At 41.6% G+C, this 22,285-nt stretch overlaps 1 protein-coding gene across 5 annotated transcripts in view; it reads right to left on the bottom strand.

Moving 5' to 3' along the window:
• Positions 1-22,285, bottom strand: part of LOC127639989 (EGF-like repeat and discoidin I-like domain-containing protein 3) — a 325,228-nt gene that overhangs the window by 248,491 nt on the left and 54,452 nt on the right. The window lies entirely within an intron of this gene.

Genomic DNA, 22,285 nt, shown 5'->3' on the forward strand with positions numbered 1-22,285 from the left:
GCACCACCCTTTGCAGGGCTTTGCAGTTGTGGGTGGTGCTATTACCGTACCAGGCGGTGATGCAGCCAGTCAAGATGCTCTCTACAGTACTGGTGCAGAACCGTATGTCCAGCTGCACAGCGAGCTGTTTAAGCCCAGAGCCCGACATCAACCTTGGAGGGCACTATGGTGTTGAATGCTGAGCTGTAGCCTACAAACAGCATTCTCACATATATGTTCCTTTTTTCCAGGTGGGAGAGAGCAGTGTGTATTGTTGAAGCAATGGCATCATCAGTGGAGCGGTTGTTGTGGTAGGCAAACTGCAATGGGTTCAGTGAGGTAGGCAGTACAGAGTAGATGTAATCTCTGATTAGCCTCTCAAAGAATTTGCCTGTGATGGGGGTCAGAGCAACAGGACGGCAGTCATTTAAACAAGTGATTATTGATTGCTTTGGTACAGGCACAATGGTGGACGTTTTGAATAGGGACTACAGACAAGGAGAGGGACAGGTTGAAAATGTCCGTAAAAACACCAGCCAGTTGGTTCGTGCAAGCTCTGATGACATGGCCCGGAATGCCGTCTGGACCCACGGCTTTATGGATGTTCACCGTCGGAAGGATCGGGTTACATCCGCAACAGAGACGGAGAGTGAACCAACCTCTGTAGCTTCGACCGCGAGTGCTCTATCCGCAAGGTCGGTGTTATTTTCCTCGTAACAAGCATAAAATGTATTTAGCTCGTCCGGGAGAGAGGCAGCTGTCTTCACGGCAGAGTTTTTATTCCCTTTGTAGTACATGATGTTAATTCCCTGTCATATATTTCTAGATTCGGTGGTGTTGAACTGTCCTTCAATTTTGTGCCTGTACTGGCGTTTGGCTGCTCTGATAGTTTTACGGAGGGCATAACTGGCTTGTTTATGCTCCTCCGCATTCCCGGAATTAAAAGCTACGAACATCGCTGTTAACCCATGATTTCTGGTTGGGGTAGATCCTTATTGTTTTGGTCGGAACAACATCCTCTATGCACTTCTTGATGGAACACGTTACGCTGTCAGCGTGAACTTCGATATCGTCATCAGAGGCGGACCGGAACATCTCCCAGTCCGCATAATCAAAAAAGTCTAGTAGCATAGAGTCTAATTGGTCCGACCAGCACTAGATCGTTCTGAGGGTGGGAGCTTCCTGTTTCAGTTTCTGCCTGTAAGTGGGCAGAAGCAGAATGGAAGAGTGGTCTGATTAACCAAATGTGTGGGCGGGGGAGGGATTTGTAGCCATCCCGGAAAGGAGAATAGCAATGGTCCAAAACCCGATTCCCTATTGGGTTGAAGCTGATATGTTGGTGGTGTTTTGGTGCAATTGTTTTCAAATTGGCTTTTTTAAAGTCCCCGGTCACAATGAATGCGGCCTCATGGTGCATGGTTTCCTGCTCACTTATACTCCTATACAGTTCCTTGAATGCCCGGTCTGTGTCGGCTTGTGGGGGGATGTACACAGCTGTGATAATGACTGCTGTGAATTCCCTCGGTAGCTACAATGGTCGACACAGAAGCATGAGAAATTCCAGATCAGGAGAGCAGAAAGAATTGATACAATGTACATTCCTCTGATCACACCATGATTTTTTGATCATAAAACATTCACCACCACCTCTGTTTTTCCCTGTGATGTCTTTCGCTCTGTCTGCTCGAGAATCCCACGAGTCTGGAATCTCTGCAGACATCCAAGTTTCTGTTAGGCAGATAATGTAGCAGTCCCTCGTCTCTCGTTGGAAAGAGTTCTGCGCTCTCAACTTTCAGAGCTTGTTGTCCAGAGATTGAACGTTTGCAAGTAGAATACTGCATTTCCGTGGCCGGGCTGCCCAGACAAAGTGCTACGCTGGCATGTTTGTAAACAACGGGTTGGCATTGAGGAATTTGAAGTCCGGTTTTCGGTGTGTAATTGCAGAACCAATATCCAAAAGTGTTTGTCTGTTGTATACAAGGCAGACAACATCCAACACAAAAAAAAAAAAAAAAACTGCAGTGTTGTGTCGGAGCTCGCAACGCAGCAGCCATACTCAGCGCCATCTTGAGTCCAATTTACATGCATTCGAAACAAAACTTCATAATTAGTGTTCTTGTTAGTGTTTAACCCTAATTAGTGTTTTTGCTTAGTTGAGATATATAAAAAATATGCCAGAAAATCTATCTTCTTATGTTACTCACTTTACTCAGCAAACAGAGAATTAGAAGCAGCATTCAGTATCCTGTCTAGGTTAAACATATGTGCCTCATGCCTATTCCTCCTCCATTATAACCGCTAACCTCTGGATGCGAGTACGAAGTAAAGACCGGTGGGTGATAGCTGTGCTTGTTGTCCAAAAAGGAGTTTACAGATGTGTAATTGAAACAACATAAGAACTTAAGCAATATCTGCGGAAAAAACCCCAATAATCAATAAAGCAATAATGATGGCGTAATGGAGCATTCAATCATTTAAGTAAAAAAAGTCATTTAAAACAGAAAGAGAAGGGGTGCTTGCAGTATTAAATAACTGTCAGAAGAGTTTTTATCTTGAACAATATAAATAGTATAAAAACAAACCTAGATATTATTATTACTAAACTATTAATAAACTATTTTTTTCAGTCTATACTCTATCCGACAGTGGGCCATGAATTTAATATGAGTTCCCTATCTATCACTCACTCGAAGTTGTGTCGATGTAGTGATAGAGCCCCAAACAATTCACCCCCAAACAGGCCAATGTGAATTGGCGAGTGGAATTTGCAAGCCACTTCCCCGGATAGATGGGTATAAAAGGAGCTGGCTCGCAACCACACATTCAAGATTTTTTATTCGGAGCCGAGAGGTGTAGAGCTGCGAGTTCCATTGTCGTTCCATTCACCTCAAACACGAGAAGCATATGCTGTTGGATATACAGCACATTTCAGCAGCTTTCTCCCCCTCTTGCATGACTAGTGCAGAGTACGCCCCTGGGCGCTTCGACAGCTAAAAGAGTATATTCTAACATGAGTTTATTTCTTCTAAAAGAGTGCGCACTGACAGAGAGTGTCTTTTTAAAGATGCTTTTCCATCTGTGTATAGTTCCTGGATGCGGTCACTATCTCTCCACCTCTTACGGCCTCAATCTCTGTCTCACGTGTCTGGGCTGTACGCACATTGAGGCAGCGTTTGTAGATGGTTCATGTTCTCATTGCGAGAACATGAACATGGCAACATTGTGGTCACGGCTTTCCTTCTTCTGGGGGAAAGCACTCCAGCCGCTCCACGGGGGTCCTTCTACGTACTGGTACGATGCTGAGAAGGTTAGCACTGGGGGCGATTTGGGGACCCCACGGACCTCCCATTCCATAGTATGCTCGTTTTCCCCGGTAAAGTTCTGGGATGAGACAGGTAGCTCGTCTCATGGCGAGTATAATGTCTCGTTCGGGGCTAAAGAGCAGGATGAGCTCTCGATCGCAGCATCGGAAAGTGGTTTTGCCGTAATTGGACGCTGAAATCTCGACTGGACTCCCACCTGAGGCTGATGCAGAGAATCAAAATTTCATAACTCGAACTTCCAGTGAAACGACAGACCTCTCTCTGGTAACATATGCAGGACTTCTCCAATCATTTAGTCAGCTTAAACCCTGCCTCTTTCTTACAAATACCACAACCTTTAATAGAGCTGAACGAAGCATCAATCGCATGTTGGTGAAGATGGCAAGGTGTGTTTTCATCTGTTTTCCTTCAATACAATCATTCCTTAACTCAAACTTCCTTGGTTATGGGGCTTGAATTTTCATTTCGAATTAGGATAAATAATGGAAATTCGCTGTTTTGTTCGAGACATTTCACGTCTGAATTGCTGAGGTGATCACTAATGCATACAACGCTTCGGATGCCTCTGGAGATTATAATTTTTTTTTTCATACAGTTATCTTGGGATGCACAGCACGAGTAAGTGTTTTTTTATTTATTTATTTTTTATTTATATTTTGTGTATTGTGATTCAAAACGTTGAAATATGGTTATCTTTTACTCACTCGTTTTTCAATGGCTACAGCCTCAACATAAGCAAATACTGTGATGTGCTTGTGCATTTATGTTGTCAGTTTGATCATAAACGTGTTGAGATTACTGCTCAATTTCACTGATAACTAACTGGCTCTGACTCGAGCAGCACTGTGGTAGGGGAGTGTGTGTCCACTGCAAACTTGAATTCACATCTGCCTCCATTCCACTATGCAATGTTCATATTTTCACAATCCAGTCAACAACCAGAATCCAGAAAGTTCTTATGTGTACTCTTTTATCAACAAAACTGACAGAAGAAAAAAAAATTATCGTCTTACCACTTTGTTCATATTGAACATTCATTTGGTATTTCATAATTTTTTTTTCTTGATATACACTCAGAAGTAGCAATAATAAAAAAACTCTAAGCCCCAGTAATCCACATGTTAAAGAGAGCGAGAGCATCAGAGGCATGGAGCTGCTGTGTGCTGAGCCGCCATCTCTAAGCTGAATGAATGCACCAGCAGGCAACAACAAAGCAACACGGATGAGTGCCACTGTTCGCTACTATACAACTTATTTAAGAGTCATTATCTGAGCCAAGACAGTTTACACCACAGAGACATGCACAAACAAAATATACAAGCTTTGTACATGCCAAACTAACACCTGCATGCCAAAAAAGCCTTTATTTGTTTATTTATTTATTTTACTATTATTGTTGTGATTGACAACTTATAAAAATACATCACTTATCTCTGATATTGTAAACACTAAATTAATCTGATTTAAAAAATAAATAAAAGGGCGACATGATTATAGAAATTAAAAGATGAAAAAGTAATTTTCAATATCATAATGTATGAAACAATTACTTTAAAATCAGTTTATGTGTAGGGTCTAAATTCCCCTTAATGCTGACAGAGAGAGTTACTGTTGTGCATAACACATGTTCAAAACAATGCAAGGAATGCAAAAAACAAAAAAACAACAACAACAAAAAAACATTCATGAACAATCACTTAGTCACCCATATGCCATCCAGGATGTGTATGACTTTCTTCAGCAGAATTCGTTACTTTACACCCCTGCATATACAGTATAGACCTATTCTAATATACATAGCTTGCGAGGTAGCTCACCTGATAGGGCATTGGACAGAATCAGAGGACTGCGGTTCAAATCCAGTATCCAAAACTCTAATGGTTAAGTTTAGGCATTGATTTGGTAAGGATGTCTTTTTTAAATGTCTCATTTATATTTTAAAACCCTATTGGTTAGATTTAGGTACAAAATTTAGGTTAGGGAGGTATGCTTTATATATATATATATATATATATCAAATCACCGTAAAACCGTGTCTTAATACGACACCATTTTACATGCTTTTGGCACCTCCAGCTGGACATTTCACTAGAAACCAGCAGCCAAACATGTTATACAGCACATACACTTTGAATTGCATAAATGTTGTCATGTTAGGTAGTAACTTAGGACACTAAAGAGACCTTTCTACTGACTCTGAAAAACACTAAAAGAAAGATGCCCAGGGTCCCTGCTCATCTACGTGAACATGCCTTAGGCATGCTGCTTGGAGACATGAGGACTGCAGATGTGGCCAGGGCAATAAATTGCAACATCCGTACTGTGAAACACCTAAGACAGCACTACAGGGAGAGAGGAAGGACAGCTGAGTGTCCTTGCAGTGGCAGACCACGTGTAACAACACCTGCACAGGATTGGTATATCCGAATATCACACTTGCGGAACAGGTACAGGGTGGCAACAACAACTGCCCGAGTTACACCAGGAACGCACAATCCCTCCATAAGTGCTCAGACTGTCCACAATAGGCTGAAAGAGGCTGGACTGAGGGTTTGTAGGCCTGTTGTAAGGTAGGTCCTTACCAGACATCACTGGCAACAATGTCGCTTATGGGCACAAACCCACCTTCGCTGGACCAGACAGGACTGGCAAAAAGTGCTCTTCACTGACAAGTCGCAGTTTTGTCTCACCAGGGGTGATGGTTGGACCTGCGTTTATCATCAAAGGAATGAGCGTTACACCAAGGCCTGTACTCTGAATCAGGATCGATTTGGAGTTGGAGGGTCTGTAATGGTCTGGGGCGGTGTGTCACAGCATCATTGCACTGAGCTAATTGTCATTTCAGGCAATCTCAAGGCTGTGCGATTCAGGGAAGACTTCCTCCTCCCTCACGTGGTACCCTTCCTGCAGGCTCATCCTAACATGACCCTCCAGCATGACAATGCCACCAGCCATACTGCTTGTTCTGTGCGTGATTTCCTGTAAAACAGGAATGTCAGTGTTCTGCCATGGCCAGCGAAGAGCCCAGATCCCAATCCCATTGAGCACATCTGGGACCTGTTGGATCAGAGGGTGAGGGCTAGGGCCATTCCCCTTGGTGGAAGAGTGGAGTAACGTCACAGCAAGAAATGGAAAATCAGATGCAGTCCATGAGGAGGAGATGCACTGCAGTACTTAATGCAGCTGGTGGCCAAAACAGATACTGACTGTTACTTTTGATTTTGACCCCCAGTTTGTTCAGGGACACATTATTTAATTTCTTTTAGTCATTGTCTGTGAAACTTGTTTATGTCTTCGTTGTTGAATCTTTTTATGTTTAGACAAATATTTACACATATTAAGTTTGCTGAAAATTAAAGCAGTTGAAAGTGAGATGACATTTCTTTTTTTGCTGAGTTTAGTACCTCTACAGTACTTTTTGTAAGTGACGTACTGTACTCCCATATTCAAATTTTGCATGAATGTGATAATGTTGTTCTTCCTTTGCAACACTGTTGGCTAAACACTTAAATCACTGGATGCTGGTTGATCTTTTGCATCTGGGTGAGGAATTGGGCTGCATTTTCTGAAGCTGCTCAAACAACATCTAAGGTAGGCAGCTCATGGCACCACATGGTCCCAAATTCAGCCCTGCTAAACTGATTACAGGAAGAAAGGCAGTTCTGCCAGACGTCACAGAATAATTAAATTAGCGCAGGAACTGACATATTTTATCTGTTCCACCCCATCCTTCTGACACATTGATTAATTCTTTGTAACTATGGTGAGATATGTAAGAGCTAATTATTTCCTTTTAATTCATGCACATTTAATGGCCGATAAACAGTTCTCATTCTGAAAATCAAAGCCACTTTTTACACCCCTTGAGTCTAACAGAGAATTTAAATCAAAGCTATTATGTAATTACTATGAAGTGATAGTTAGCCTGAATAGTTGGTAGGGGCCATCGTTACACTCATTCCTGCAGACTACTGTAGAGAAGCACCCTGTTGTGCAAAGCAACTCATTCAGGATGTAGTATTAACATTTTTTTTTAAAGAGAAATGTATGTTAAATGTGATTGGAAATCCCTTTAATTTGAAACAATGTAATTCAATGTGGAAATAAAAGTCACCTGAATTCTCAGAATACAATGCAACAGGAGGGTATCCGGAGAGGTACAACATATTTTCTTGTATTCCAGCTCAAAATGAGAAATTAACCCCACACTACCACCCTTCCAACTATAAGACTAATTATCTTAACTAATAACAATTAAATGGTTAGGTGGTTTTGACCCAGTTCATGAATGTCTTAATCAGTTCAGAAGAGTGTTTGTCTATAGGTGTATGAGTATCTGTCTTCACTACACTTGTAAATAATAGACAAGGAGATCTCTGGGTCACAGAATATCCGTAGTGTGTCTCACAGTTTATGTCCTGATGAGCCGAGGACGGGTTCAGGTTTGTGTGTCTCTAAATGGTGAAATGCACATACATCCAATTAATTTTCTCCATAGAGAATCTTTTTAACAATAATGTTGAAACCTTTCAAGACAGACCTAGCTTAAGCTCCGGAGTTAAATTTTGGTCTATGTTTATGTTGAAAGCACATGTCAGTGTAATTTCAACTTTAACTTCAAAATAAACAATAAAAACTTAATATGTACTGTTAAAAAGAGAGCATGGCTGTCTCATTATGATTAACTGCTTTGAACTTTTCTGGTAATTCTGCTGCCTGATTTAATTTTGAGATACGTTATGTGTCACCACATTGTGTACTGCAATTAATGTCATACAAACAGGAACAGTATAAAAAATATTGTGGTATGAAACTCTATCCAGACAAAGACTTGAAATGTGATCAAATAATCATCCATTTTTAGAAGGCAACAAGACACCCCTTTCTGCTCCACAATATTTGTGCCATTAGAGGGATAAACCAATTTGCATGTACTGTACTGTGGTGTGACATGCCATACTCCATCTAAATCATATGCAGTTTTTAAGAGTTCATATTGAAAGACTATCTGGAAAATTCATACCTAGTTAATTCATGTCTAAAAATGCATTAATCGTGCTGCAGGAAAATTTAACATGAACAACTGAAGTAAAAAAAGATATAAAAACTAAAACCAAAAAAGGCCCACAGACACATTATGTGTCTTGCTCACACAAAGCCAGAAAAGCTCAACATTTTGAAAGCCCTAAAGCCAGCATGTCCAGTCACAAAGTGCTATGTTTATGATCTGGTTAGTGTTCTGTTAAGCACTCAATTCTCACAAGTATTAATCCTCTTTCCATCTGTCCTAATGGTACGCCTCTAAACCACATTTCTAAATGCTAATTTCAAATGAGCTTGTTAGAAAATACAGCCACAGGCTAATTTAATCAATGCCAATAAGGATTGTATCAGTTCAAAAGCCCATTCTCTACAGTGTATTATGTCAATAGTAGGTGTCACATACATTGAGTCAGTAATGCACAGACTGTTATTCACAGCTTTGCTAAATGAGCACCATGAGTCATGTTCTTAAAATCCATGGTGTCTGACAGACAAAACTTTGGGCAAGACATATGGCATATTACTGGAGGTAAATTAACAGTTGTTGCAAATAGTTTTTTTATAAAAAAAAATATAACACAATGTTCTGCATTAAATTGTAAAAATGTTTTCATTGCTATCTTATAAACAATATTTTTGCTTTCATTCATTGAACTTGCCACAAACATTTTTACATTCTAAAAAAGTTTTAAGTTTTAAATCTTAATTTTTACATCATCAAATGAATTCAAATTGGTCAAAAAGTGCAATGAACAAATTACTCCAAACTTTGGCAGCACATTGTTTTAAGCTAAAACTTTATGGAAGCAATTAAAGGGATGGTTCACCCAAAAATTTAAAATCATGTAATATTTTATTTACACTCATGTTGTTTCAAACATGTATGACCAGCAGCACAACTATTAATTTACGGGGATGTATGTGACATCAACGTTTGCGCCGAAGGGGGGTGACACAATACCCTTGAATATTTAAAAAATGGCCATGTTGGCGCCACCCTTTATGCATACATTATATGCATACATTGCATATAAAAAATCTGTGTATTACTTTTCATTCTTATGTGGAACAAAAAAAGATGTCAAGCAGAATGCTAAACTCAGTCACTATTTACTTGTTAAAGTATTTTTTCTTCCATACAATGAAAATGAATAGTGACTGAGGCCAACATTTTGCCTGAAATCTCCTTAAAAGGTTTATAAACAATAACATACTCACTGTTGTGTAAAATAAAAATACAGGTTTTTAGACATTATGCAAATGATGACATAATACAATTGTTTTGGGTGAACAATCCCTTTAAACCCATGTTTAGTCCCCAACAGCATTTTTTAAAGTACTGAGACTTGGAATGGAAAACAACAGATTAGATTACCAAAAAACCTTCTCATCTCTCCATAATCTCATTTCCCTCCCATGTCAGCACATTTTAGAGGAAAATGTATCAAACTCCTCCAAATATTTCCCTAAATAAATGTCAGATGCTTGGCATCCACATCCAACTAAAACACAAAATATCAGTTTGTGATCATCCTTAGATAATTAATCACATGCAAAATATTGTCAGTGCAAACAGGATGAAATTAAGCAAGGACATAGCCAAGCATAGCCATTAACATCACAGTTACATGGGAGTGAACTGCTTGTCTATATACTTAAAATTCATGTCTGTCTGACTCTCATCAAAATGTATTATTTAATTAAAAATTATGATCAGAGCTGAGAAAAAGTTGAGAAGAATTGAAACATGATGATGGTTTATTATGAGGCAGTCCCTACACACGTCGATAATCCCAGCCAAGGGTGATGAGGCTAAACCATGGGGCGGATTGACTTAATCTGACTGACATCGTGGAGGAAGTAATATCCAAATATAATGCAGAAGGCACAAGGCTGATACATCCTAAAGGTGCATGCAGAAGATAGGAAAGTGTTACATCCAAAGAGACACAGCAAAAGTTTATTGAAATGATCATTAATCAAGACATTGAATTGAATATAAAATATAAATTACATCCACTTCAATCTGCCTAGAATGAATGGACAAGAGCAAACATGTATTGTCTGCATTGACAATAAATGTTTAGCATTGTATGACAAACCAAACAGCGATTGATCAGTAATATCATTAGTTCCCCTTCTGTCACTCACTCGACATTGTGTCGATTGTAGTGACTCAAGGGGTCTCTTCTGAGAGCCTCACATACCTCTGAACTTGAGAAAAGGCCAATGTCAAGTTGTCAGACAGAATTTGCATGCCCCACCCCAGACATACGGGTACAAAGGGGAGCGGGCGAGCGATTGTCAGACAGATTTTTTCTTCGGAGCCAAACGGTTGAGTGATCAGTGAGCTGTGTGTCATGACTGCTTCACCCACCTCTGCAAGAGAGCATTCTGTTGGATCTGACGGTGCATTCCAGCAGCTTTCTCCTTTCTGTACGCTGTGCAGACTCTGCCCCTGGGCGCTTTGACAGCGCTTCTCTCCTAAAACTGTTTGATTTCTCTGAAAAATTTTATTCTCCTCTAAAAATAAAATTTTCTGGTAAAAGAGCAACATACACAAGCGAGCATGAACGTCCTTTTCAGGACGCGTCTTTTTAAAGATGTCCTTCCGCTGCTGTGTAGTTCCTGGATGTGACCGGTATCTATCCAGATCCGACAGTCATAGACACTGCCTCGTGTGCCTGGGTTGCGATCACACAGAGGCAGCCTTTGTGGATGGTTCATGTTCTTACTGCAAGGACATGACCATGGCAACGTTGCGGTCGTGGCTTTCATTTCAAATGTCACTCCAGCCGCCCCCCGCATTGCTCCTTCCTCCCACGGGATTGAAGACGGCCCGGCTGGCTATGGAGGTGATTTTGGGATGGCAGCAGGCTCGGTTTAACCGGGCACAGCCCCACGAACCACCCGTCCCCATGCACGCTCGTTTGCTTCCATCTGCGGTCGGGATGACGGTGGCTCGCTTCACGGCCAGTTTGCCTCATCCCTGGAGCCAGGTCTGGATGACGACATCGCCACTGCTTCGGAGAGCACTAAGGTGTCTGACGCTGAAGACCAGACCGGACTCCCATCCTCGGGCCAGCCCGCCCAGTCAGAGTCTGATGTGCAGATGGCCGACATGCTTTCTCGGGCTGCTGTGAGCATTGGTTTGGACTGGAACCCTCCATCTTCCCCAACCCTCGCGGCTTGATGATTGGTACCTCGGCAACGGGCACCGCTCCCAACCACGCCCCCTCAGTTCTTCCTATTTCTTTCACCGCATCCTCTTTGGTGTTAATAATTCAGTGTTAATAATAATTTGGTAACCAAATTCTCCATAAAAGAGCAATTCCCTCACTTTCTAGGTCATTAGACCAGTGCGCGCCATTCTCACGGCACCCCGGCACCAAAACTTTGCAGTCCTGACTCCCCGAACGCGGCCATCTTGCCTCCGGACCCACGACTGCCCAACTCCGGCAGGCCAGCACTTGCTACAGGATCCCCTCCTCTGTCTACCCCCTGCCGGGTGCGCGGAGCAAAGTAAGTGCTTTGAATTTTTTCTCAGCACCCAAGCCTCAGGACGCGCTTTTGCCTCTTGAAGCACTATTACCTGCTCCCCGCTGCCGCGAGTCCAAAACAATCATCCTGTTAGTGCCCCTGGCACGGAGCTTAGACGCACGATTTGCGCTTCCCAGCCCATCACGATGGCTGGCCAGGACCATCCGACTCGGCTACAGGATTCAATTTGCCAGGCTCCCGCCTTGTTTCAGCAGTATACGCTCCACTCCGATGCGCGGCGAAAAAGCCAGCACTTTACGAGCAGAGATTGCCACTCTGCTACTCAAGGACGCGATAGAGCCTGTCCCTCCAGCCGAGATGAAGAAGGGGTTCTACAGCCCTTACTTCATCGTACCCAAAAAAAGGTTGGGCCAATCTTGGACTTGTGAGTTCTCAATCGGACTTTACACAGACTCCCATTCAAAATGCTCATGCAGAGATGAATTCTAAACTGCGTTCGGCATCAAGATTGGTTCGCGGCGGTAGACCTGAAGGATGTGTACTTCCACATCTCCATTCTGCCTCGACACCGACCCTTCTTACGGTTCGCGTTCGACGGCCAGTCGTATCAGTACAAGGTCCTCCCCTTTGGCCTGTCCCTGTCCCCTCGCGTCTTCAACAAGGTCACAGAGGCAGCCCTTGCCCCGTAACGGGAAGTGGGCATCCACATACTCAATTACCTCGACGACTGGCTCATCCTAGCACACTCTCGAGAGTTACTATGTGCCCACAGGGACCAGCTGCCAAGCCAGAGCTCCCTCTACAAGGCAGCTTTACGCCCTCAAGTGGCATCTGTTCGCAAATTGGTGTTCTTCCAGATCTGAAGACCCACAGAGATGCGCAGTTTGGTCAGTGCTTTCATTCCTGCAGGAGAGGTTAGAGGGGAGGCTGTCACCCTTCAACTTAAAGGTGTATGTCGCTGCTATCTCAGCCCACCACGACGCTGTAGACGGCAAGTCCTTTGGTAAGCAGGATTTGATTATCAGGTTCCTTAGAGGTGCCCGAAGGTTTAACACTTCCCGGCCAAGCCTGTTCCCCTCCTGGTATCTCTCAGTGGTCCTCTCAGGATTCAGAGCTTCATTCAGTCGAGCTCAAAGCCCTCTCCCTGAAGACGGCCCTCCTGATCATGCTCGCTTCCATCAAGAGTGTTGGGAACCTGATAGCGTTTTCTGTCAGCGACACTTGCCTAGAGTTCAGACCGGCAGATGCTCACGTCATCCTAAGACCTCCTAAGGTCCCTACAACCCCCTTCAGGGACCAGGTTGTGAACCTGCAAGCACTGCAACAACATTTTGCGATACATGTTACATCAGAGATATAAAATAACTCACATAAGATCAAATTCAAAGGGAACAAAATACAGCAATATATGAAGACAAACCACGTAAGATCAGAGAGCTTTTTAAAGGGGCTGCAAGGCAGAGATGCAGCAATATCATTTATATGCTAAGAGAACCCATAGGGAAAAAAAACAGTTTCTGTTTTTAATGCATTTGATGCAAATGAAACACAGGCCCTCACTGTTTCAGTGTTTCATTTCAGTGGTCAAATCCACTGGTTCTGTTGGCTTTGGGAACTGAAGCAGCTCCTGACATGCGATTCACAGCTCAAATTTTATTGGTTGGGCATTTCTTCATGGGGCGGAAAATTTTTTTGACACTCACCGTAAAAAATCAATTTATAGCCTGGCCACAGGCATTTATAGCCTGGCCGCAGGTGCATCTAATGATTACATCAACCGAGGCTATAAATTCCAGTCAATGTTCATTGACGTGTTACACACACTATTTCAGCTCGGTTCTCAGCTAGAGTTGTTCCCCGTAGCGCTTAGCAGCGCAGCATCTCGTTCCGCTTTTTTCAGGGAACAAGGGTTACACATGTAACCCGAGACGTTTTCGCGTGAACATTCGTTCTATCAGGAAGACTCTCAGTCTTGAGTGAAATTTAAGAGGACCTTTTTAGATGAATATAAAACAGAAAAGTAATGTCTCTCTTTGGTGCCCTGTCTGGCGGTTGTACTCGGAACTGTCATATCCTGCCGGAGATAGGAGGCAGGGGCGAGGAACCTACCCCCATGCAGGATGGACTAAACTGGTGTTGGTGGGGTGGTGAATGTTGCCGTGTTAGCACACTGAAACAGCAGTGTAATAGATTGTGAGCAGACTTATAAAGCAATGATTTACATGTGATTGGCTAGGAATTACACAGTTAATGGTGTGATGATGTACAGCTGCTAGTCTTCCCACTAGATCTACGCTACGCTTACATTTCAAGGTGTGAAGGGCTCGTAAGGAATGTGTGTAACTCGGACACACACACACAAGATGAGACAGTCACAATGTCGGATGAAAACTGCTTTATTAAATAAAAGCAGTCCAGGCAAAAGTACAAACAAGGGGCAGCTCCAGTGAAGAGTAGTCGTGGGAAGCATAGGGTCAGAAGCCGGGGAATCAAAGAGATAACAAGGGGGGAAAATCCAATGAGGGAGGTGAACGATAGCGGAGAAAACAGTTAACAACTAGGGCGAGGAACAAGACGAGACTAGCGGGAACGAAGACAGGGGGACGAGAGGAATGGGGGGCTGGCAAGCTAAGAGGAAACGAATCAGTGGGGAGGTCAAAACTAGACGAGACTAGCAGGGGCAAAACTAGACGAGACTAGCGGGGGTCAAAACACGGGAATCTAAATACACAATAACCAACACCCGTGAAATGGAAGTGCTGGGTATTTATAGGGGAAGGTGCAGGTGTAACGAATGACAGGTGATTGGGACGAGTGCAGGTGAAACTAATGTGTGACGATAGGAAGCGCGTGAGTGCAAGTGGGTCAGAGGGGGGAGAGAGTTTACGAGCGAGAGCTCGTAATAGCAGAACGAGCGTGTGAGCTCGCGAGGGAGGAAACAGAGCATACGAGCTCAAGGGGGCGGAGCGAGGAAGCGGGAAGCGAGCACGCTCGCGGAGTGCATGTGTGCGTGCTCGTGGACGCGGAGATGGGGCAGAGGAGCGGGGTTCGTGACAATGTGAAAGGAGTGAAAAGGCCTTTAGGTTCCATTCTGAATGAAGACGTTCTTGCACTAAAAAACCTAGATGTTGCAATGAATATACAATTTTCGTACCAACATTTAGCAGCAGTCACTATTAACTGCCACTCTATTGAAAAAGTTGCACAGTACAGTATAAATACCCTTCAAAATCTCTCCTTTTGTGTTTCACTGAACAAAATAACAGCATACAGGTTTAGAACAACCTAAAGGTCAGTTAATAATTACAGAATTGTCATTTTTGGGTTAATTATTCCTTTAACAAATCTAGCGAATCACAACAGAGTGAATCTGAGAACTAGAAGGGGTTTCCACAGAGCTTTCATCACTTGACAAAGTTAATTACTAAATGATCATACTTTAAATGAGCGGATGGTGGATGTGTGAAAGCGGCATGCAGTGTTGAGTGCTGTGTGAGTCACAGATGCAGCATCCGCATCTCTCTTCCAACAGATCATGACAAGGTCAGAGCAGATTTGGATAATGGATCTAATCTGCATTTAGCACAGTGGCATTCAGAGTGACAGGCTTGTCACCTCCCACTAAACACCAGCCTCAGGGAATGTATTTAGTCTGAGAAAGTATTTACTCTAGCACAGACAGAAAGCCGTTCAGTTTTATCAAAATTTTTGGAATCCAGCTTTGAGTATTATGGACTAGAATGGGTCGAGGGGTCTACTAGGATCTAGTTTATGTAATAATGTTAACTTTTAAGGACATTTTATCATACCTGAAAACTTAAAGCTGCACAACGTAACTTTGTGCTCTCTAGCTACATCTGTGGTTGAAACTTAAAATTGAAAGCGATTTGCAGAAGAAAACTTTACATAAAAATGTATTAATTAAATGTTTCGGTACTGCCCTTCTGGCAGATGAATCTCATGATTTTAGCTTTGCCTGTGTGTGATCATGACTGGGAGATATTTAGAGCTGTAGTCATAACTTACTATTTTCATGTTGATGTAATGTTATATGATTAAACATTTAAAACTAAAATTTTACTTGCTTTGATGAAGATAAACAACATTCGTTTTCACATATTTTGAATTAATTAATTTTACACTTATAGTGCTTTTCTGACACTTCACTCAAAGTGCTTTTACATAAAGAACAGGGGACTCAATCACTACCAATATATTTTTATATAATGTTTTTATCTTTTCAGCTCCAAAAATAAAAAGGACATTTTGAGCTCATGGCTCTTCATCAGACATTAAACAAATTCAAAGGTCAGCCCTTATATACCCCAGAACAATCAATCAATATAGATCACATGATTAACCAGAGATAAAAATATAAAATAAAAGAATACTTTTTACATAGGCCTTTTTTTTTTGAGTTATGGGTTCAAAGCTTTGTCAGTCAGAGACACTTGTGTTTGGAAAGCCTTCCCAAAACATGTAAGAATGTAAAATTATATTGGTTATAGGAAGGGGAGGTTTTACCTGATGTGGAATCACTGGATTAAATGCCATTTTTGGTAGTGAGGATAACACCTCACTACAAACATATGTGAAATGACACCAAACAGCAATTTTATATAAAACTTTTCTCTGAAGAGGGAAATATAACAATGAGAATAACATATTTGGTAAACAAATCATCAGTACCAGCAGATTTGGAAATGTGCTTTGAATCAGTATGCCTGGGGTGAAGTCTACAGAAAGACGTCCAAAAAAAATGTTACATAATGTTTTGTTATGTTTCATAAGTGGAACCTTCATATCTGCAAAACACATTTGTATAAATAACTCTCTGCTTAACTTGAAATGTCTCCGAGGAACATTCAGACATTATAAAGTGCACGGCTAGTTACATAAAAGCACTGAACTCATCTATGCTCTCCCTCTTACACTTCATTATGTCTGTAAAAGACAACAGCTGGATACTATTAGAGACAGAATGGCGTGCACATGACTAAATCATGTTCAGACAGGGTCTATAAAAGCTGATTATATGGGCTAACAGGGGTAGCCTGTAAAGCTAATAGCAGAATCGACAGAAGTAAATTGCATCGACAGACATTACGGAGTACACAAATTACTGAGTAGCTGACTTTGTCACGGAGTGTGTCCAAAGTTCAGCATGAGATATTAAACAAACAAACAAAAAAAGCTAATTTTGTGGCCATAGCTAGACACAGCTTGACATCTGCCACAGCTTGAATCCTACCGTAGGCGCTGCTGTTACAGTTCTATTGTCCTCTGCACTTCAGTAACTGTCTGGTTTGGTGAAGCTACAAAATCGGATATCAGAGGACTACAAAGGACCCTGCCCACTACCTTTTTGAACTGTTGCCTTCTAGCTGATGCAACAGAGCTCTGAGCACCAGAAAGTGCAATGTTAATTGAGCCAGGCCAATAATGGTGCTTTGGGAATAAAGCAATGGACCTTAGACTATAGACAAAAAGTATATTTGCATAGAAAGGTGGTGTTTGCACTGAACATCGCAATGATCACAATTACTTAATTTAAATACCGTTATCATGGTGCATGATAACTGGATTGTGAGCACCAAGTGAATAAGATTTGTGAAAAACAGAATTTTGTGCTAAAATTCTGTTAGCTAAAGTATCACAACTATTTATTGAACTTGCCCTTCACTATTCAAGACACATATTATTCAAACAGCAGTAATCAAACAATGTACAAAAATCACTTTCACATCTCTCTCTCCTATAAACACACATAACACATAGTCATACATAAAAGCATACACACAATGGAGCTAACCCCATGCATAAATGCAATACCAACATGAATAATTAATTTGTTTTTCAATGTAGGACTTTCAGTGTGACAATACTCCTCTAAGTTCAGGTTTATTCTCGTTTTCTTGTCTGGTCAGCAAAAAAGGGATCACGGCTTGCTATGGTGACATGTGACTTTAAAGGGATTCTTGTACTCGCAAAAACATGCTCTAAAAAACCTCCCACATCTCTCATCTAGATATTATTAAGAGCTTAGAGAACACATTTTTTCTCCTCAATTGACTAAGTTTACTACAAAAGAAAAAAAGACACAGAGCAGTTTAATAAAACAGTAGTTTATGAAAAAAAAATACTAACCTGCTCAGATGTGCTATTATTAATTATACAAAACAAACATCATAAAATAAAATCTGGTGAGGATTTGTGTTCTAAATAAAAGGCAACAGTTCATATGTTAACAGACTCTTCCAGCCCACCTTGATGACAAAGACAATCTTATTTGTTCAGATAAATGATCAGGAATACTGTGCTTTAAACACAGTACCCACACAGATCCATGGCTATTGGTGTCCTTTGCTTTCAAATCAATGTGTTTTCCACATCTGTTTTCAAGTGTTCTGCCAAAACCCTATTGGCTCTCTATCAGTTGGACGGTACTCACTAGTGCTGTGCTTTGGCATACACAGCTTTGCGAGCATGCTGAGATTCAAATTACACTACCTATGCATTTAAAAGAGCATTGAGAACATCACAGTCAACACTTAACTTCCTTTGGTCTTCTTTTGTCAGTATGGCTTACATTTTAAGACAGATTTAGAAGCTGATTAAGGTTTTCATTGCTGTAGCATTTACTTTGTTGTTGAGTTTTGACTTATTCAATTCTTTAGATAAATAAGACCATGGCTTGTAACTAGAGATGCATTTCTACAGTACATCGGCCAAACATAGATATCGCCAGTAAAACCAATTATCTGAAACATCTTCTGACAGGAAAGTTTCCTGACATGTTTCGAAACAGGAAATTATCAGGGTTAATTATTTACAGTCAAAAGAGTGTTAAATTGCGAAGAACAAGCTTCTGCTGTGTGAAGTAAAATGTATCTTATTTGGAATTGAGTGACAATAACAGAAGAGTTGCAGTTTGTAAGCTATGTATTGCTAGAATTTCACAAGGTGGAATGACCTTTAATTTCTTTTATTACTACTGAATTTAGTTACTTATTTGAAACTCGGTAGCATCAAAAAACAGAACCACAAAACTAGCTGTATCAACAGATGTTCCTCGAAATAATCAGGTATCGGCGAACAAATTTTGCATCGGTGGATCCCAACATGACTTGTAACTTATAATTAAGTCGATCACAATCAGCTCATGGATCATCTTTTGTGTGGTTTGAACATACAACCTTTCCATTAACAGCCCAGATCTTTAAAGTCAAAATGATAAGCAGTTCTTTAATCTGACAATGTTTGAGTGAAACAGGATATTCAAGAAAATCTGTCAAACATTGTAGGGCAGGATTTTATCTTATCCATCAGGAATTGACTTGATCGTGAAAATTTGTTAAATATCAGAATGGAGCCATTAGGTTGGAAGGGAAGAAGTTGAAAAAGTAAGCAGTATTTGTGACATCAGCCATTGATGTCATGTTGACATGTAATCCACATGTCATGCAGCAACATACTTAGTGTCAAGTAGCTATTGGCATTCAAAAGCCCAACATTCAATACACTGATAAATAAAATACTGTACAAAAATATGTCATTATTGTGAGGGTGAGGGAGCCGTTTGGCACTTTGATTCAATTATCCATTCCTTCAATTTCACCTGCTGAACTCTTTCTGCAAACAGAACATTTAGCTGAAAACCTCTTAATTAGGATGAGGAGCTAAATTGCACAGTGGAGTGCAGCAAAATTACTAATGTAAGAGTTAAATGTAGGAAAAAAAAAGCTAAATCAGACATGTATCTGAGGTGCAAATCAGACTACAAAATACAAGTACAGCAAAATTTGAGCTGAAAATCACTTGGCTTTGGGGATTATAACGGAGTCATTCTATAATTGTGGGACATTTAATGTCCGTGTGATATATCTTTACTACATTTTCAGCAGTATATTGTAGAAATGCTTGTTTTCTTCATACAAAATTATATTTCATAAAATCGAATCATTACATGTTGGAATGGTATCTCTTTTGTTAAAAAATAAGATGTTTATAACAAAGCACCTTGGTTTTCATCTGTCCGCTTTTGTAGAGTTGGTCATTCTTCTTTGCAAATAAAAATAAAAATTACCTCAAATATAAATTATTTTGAACTTGTTTCCTTTAGCAAGATATGATAATCAAGACACTTTGGCATATTGTGAGTTTATTGAGATATACCTAATTTTATGTGTGTCTGATGAATTGTTGTCAACTAAGTTACCCATTGGAAAATCCCCCCTCAAAATGGAACGGTTTGTCCCAATATCACACGATTAACAAATGGATGGAGGACTTGAAGGTATGTTCTCTCTCTTTTATCAAAATATTTGTTAAAAATTCAAGCCTGTGTCAAGAGTGGACTAACTGAATTTCAACACTGTTGCTCAAGTATTATATGTAAAATGTTTATATATATTTTTTTGAAACTTATTTCATATTTTGTTACAGTCCTATCACTTTGTCAGGTTGGGTTTTTGTCTGACGGGTCCATGACATCATCGCCCTATGTTCTGTCTTGTATTCCCCTTCTGTCACTCACTCAACGTTGTGTCGATGTAGTGACACTAGGGGTCTCTCTTGATGCCTTTCCGTCCTTGTGTTATTCCTGGATGGGGTCATTACCTCTCTACAGCCATGGGCGCTGCCTCATGTGTTTGGGCAGAGAACACACTGAGGGGCCTTTTTGGATGGTTCTCATTGTGAGAATATGACCATGGAAACATTGCGTTCACAGCATTCATTCCAGGGGAAAGCCTCTCCAGCCACCCCCACGGGTATAGGTCCAGCATGGCTGGCGCTGGGGGCGATTTCGGGAGTTCAATGGGCGCGGTTTTGCTGGGAAAAACCCACTCCGATGCTGAGGACTGGTGCTTACAGGTATACCTGCCCAGTCTGAGTCCGCCTCCGCCCTGCATGCCATGGCCCTCCTGCAAGTCCACCAGGCCAAGGCGCTAAGAGATCTGCACTTGGGTAGTCCTGATCCTGATGTGCTGCAGGAACTGCGCTCGGCGACCAACCTCGCCCTCCGGGCCACAAAGGTCAAGGCATATAAACTCGTGCTGATGCAGAAACGTATTCCGACACGCGTCCGGCATCAAGATTGGTACTTGAAAGGATGTGTACTTTCACGTCTCAATATTACCCCGTCACAGACCCTTTCTACGGTTCACTTTTGACGGCCAGGCGTATCAGTACAAGGTCCTCCCCTTTGGTCTGTCCCTGAACCCTAACGTCTTCAGAAAAGTCGCAGAGGCAGCTCTTGCCCCGTTAAGGGAATTGGGCATTCGCATACTCAACTACCTCGATGGCTGGCTAATCTTAGCACACTCTCGACAGTTGCTCTGTGCACACAGGGACCTGGTGCTCACCCACCTCAGCCGATTAGGGCTTCGGGTCAACTGGGAAAATAGCAAGCTTTCCCCGGTTCAGAGCATCTGTTTTCTCGGCTTAGTCCAGTTAGACTCAGTCTCAAATGACAGTCGGTGCTGAACTGCCTGAGTACATTCAACCCGGGCAATGCGAATCCACTGAAACAATTTCAGAGGCTCCTGGGGCATATGGCATCCTCAGCGACAGTTGTGCCGCTCGGGTTGATGCATATGAGACCGCTTCAGCACTAGCTTCATACTCGAGTCCTGAGATGGGCAGGGCGCCACAGCACATTATTCACTTATTCACCCTTGGACAGACCTCTGTTTTCTACGGGCAGGAGTCCCCCTACAGCAGGTGTCCAGACATGCCGTAGTTACTATGGACGCCTCCCAGTTGGGCTGGGGGGGCTGTGTGCAACGGGATCACAGCCGCTCCTGGATGGGGCCCTGGCTGGGTTGGCACATCAACTGCCTAGAGTTGCTGGCTGTTTTTTATGCCATTGATCCGCAGTAAGCACGTATTGATTCGTTCAGACAATACAGCGGCATTAGCGTATATAAATCACATGTATATATATATATATATATATATATATATATGCAATCTGGTTGTTTTGGGGAAACTTAAACTTTTTTGTTCTCACTGACAAATGTCAAATGTCCTGCAATTATAGAATAACCCAACTAACAACATGGGTAGGGTTACATGGATTTCAAATGCTAATGCAAATTTAAAAAGGTCGACCTCAACAAAGCAATACCTGCAGGTATTTTAAGCAACAATTTTAAAGAAGAGGCAACTTGGCAGCAGCAAAACTGTAATGAGTGATTACAATATGCAACGTCCGATTTATCTCTCTGTCCAACATCTGCAGCAATCCTGACTACATCAAATGGCTTACTACATGCCAAGAAGGTTCAGTCCATGTTATGTATTTGATTACATATGGAAAAAGTGTATTCAACATGCATTCACCAGTTCCACCATTTGTGTTTGGTCCATCACAGTAGCAGCATATTGTGAACATATGGGCCAGCAGTAGCCTTTTTCATACCTAGTTGAGTGAGCTG

Source organism: Xyrauchen texanus, chromosome 4 (assembly GCF_025860055.1).
Source record: "Xyrauchen texanus isolate HMW12.3.18 chromosome 4, RBS_HiC_50CHRs, whole genome shotgun sequence".
Lineage (NCBI taxonomy): Eukaryota > Metazoa > Chordata > Actinopteri > Cypriniformes > Catostomidae > Xyrauchen > Xyrauchen texanus.